Source organism: Genypterus blacodes, unplaced genomic scaffold (assembly GCF_046128005.1).
Source record: "Genypterus blacodes isolate CSIRO-AG114 ecotype Tasmania unplaced genomic scaffold, CSIRO-AGI_Gbla_v1 ptg000165l_1, whole genome shotgun sequence".
Classification (NCBI taxonomy): domain Eukaryota; kingdom Metazoa; phylum Chordata; class Actinopteri; order Ophidiiformes; family Ophidiidae; genus Genypterus; species Genypterus blacodes.
This window is the reverse complement of record NW_027466966.1, coordinates 162,501-164,461: the sequence shown is the minus strand read 5'-3', so window position 1 is coordinate 164,461 and position 1,961 is coordinate 162,501.

Below are 1,961 nucleotides of genomic sequence, written 5' to 3'. Positions count from 1 at the left end.
TGTGTGTGTGTCTGCTGGATATATGTGGTGTCCCAGGATCACCTCCTTTATTTACACACGGGGGTTTGAGTGTGTGTGCGGCGGGAACACAAGCACCACAGATCACTACACCACCTTAATTATGTTATCAGTCAACTCTGGGTAAATATCCTAGAGAATGTATTGGGCCCAGCGGAACGCGTGCAAACACACATACACATACACACACACACACACACACACACACACACACAAACACACACATACACACACCAAATTAAAAAAACTGTCAAAAGTCCTTTAGTCACCATCAATCACAATCCATTTCTACCACCTGACTGAAGTGTGTGTGATCAATACGTCTGAGGAAGTAAAGCGTACTGCTTGTTTACAATCTCCAACAGGGAGGAAGAGGAGGATGGAAACCAAATGTACAGAGAGGAGGAAGAGAGGGAGAGAGGGAAAGGTGGAAAAAAGGCAGATCATTGAATAAAAAAGCTTCTGAAGGAGCGACCGCTTCAGGCAGAGCGGCTCTGTCACACACACACACATGTAGAAACACACGTAGACACACACACACACACAGACACACGTAGACACACACACGTAGACACATGTTGACACAGTTCAGTATAAGTGTTGACTTCTCTCTGTTACAGTCGATGCTTTTTATCCATAATGAATATATGAAATGTGTCAGGCGGCCCAGAGCGGCGGCAGAGCCTCTGTATCTGTGGGATAAATAAACGCTCTGTGCCACAGAGAGTTCAGGCTTGTTTTCAAAGGACGCTCTAGCCTGCACTGTTGTTTTGGCTCAGACGAACTGCCTGGACCCATACTGCAATAATAAGTCACTACTGAGAGAACTCTCAATATGTTTCACCTCCACAGAAGAATAGCAAACACAAGAGAGAGAGGGGGAGGGGGGGAGAAAGAGAGGGGGAGAGGGAGGGAGAGAGAGGGAGAGAAGGGGGAGGAGCGGAGGAGAGGGGAGGGAGGGAGGGGGGAAGAGTGAGTGAGTGAGAGAGAGGGGGGGAGTGAGAGAGACAGAAAGAGAGGGAGTGAGAGGGAGAGAGGGAGTGAGAGAGAGAGAGGGGGAGAGAGAGAGGCAGGGAGGGAGAGAGGGATGGAGGGAGGGGGAGAGAGAGGGTGAAGGAGAGGGAGGGAGGGGGAGAAGGAGGGAGGGGGGAAGAGTGAGTGAGTGAGTGAGAGAGAGGGGGGGAGTGAGAGAGACAGAAAGAGAGGGAGTGAGAGGGAGGGGGGAGTGAGAGAGACAGAAAGAGAGGGAGTGCTAGAAGGGGGGAGAAGGAGTGAGAGAGAGAGAGAGAGAGAGAGAGAGAGAGAGAGAGGGGAGAGAGAGGGAGAGAGAGAGAGAGGGGAGAGAGGGGGAGAGAGAGAGAGAGAGAGAGAGGGAGGGAGGGAGAGGTGGCGGTTGCTGGTCATTCTTTTCTTCTTTAGAAGTCAAAAGTTCTCTAATTGAATGGAAGTGTGTCATTCATGATTCACTCCTGTGGTCAACCAGTAACCCCCCCTACACACACACACACACACACCCACACACACAGAGAGAGAGTGAGAGAAGGGGGAGAGGGAGTGAGAGAGAGAGGGGGCGAGAGAGAGATGGGGGAGTGAGAGAGACAGAGATAGAGCGGGGGAGAGAGAGAGAGGGAGTGAGAGAGAGAGAGGGGAGAGAGAGAGGGAGGGGGAGAAGGAGGGAGGGGGGAAGAGTGAGTGAGTGAGAGAGACAGAAAGAGAGGGAGTGAGAGACGGGGGGAGGACGAGTGAGAGAGAGATAGAGAGAGAGAGAGAGGGGAGAGAGAGAGGGGGGAGAGAGAGGGGGAGATAGAGAGAGAGAGAGAGAGAGAGGGGAGAGAGAGAGGGGGGAGAGAGAGGGGGAGATAGAGAGAGAGAGAGAGAGAGAGAGGGGAGAGGGGAGAGAGAGAGGGGGAGAGAGAGGGGGAGAGAGAGAGAGAGAGAGAGAG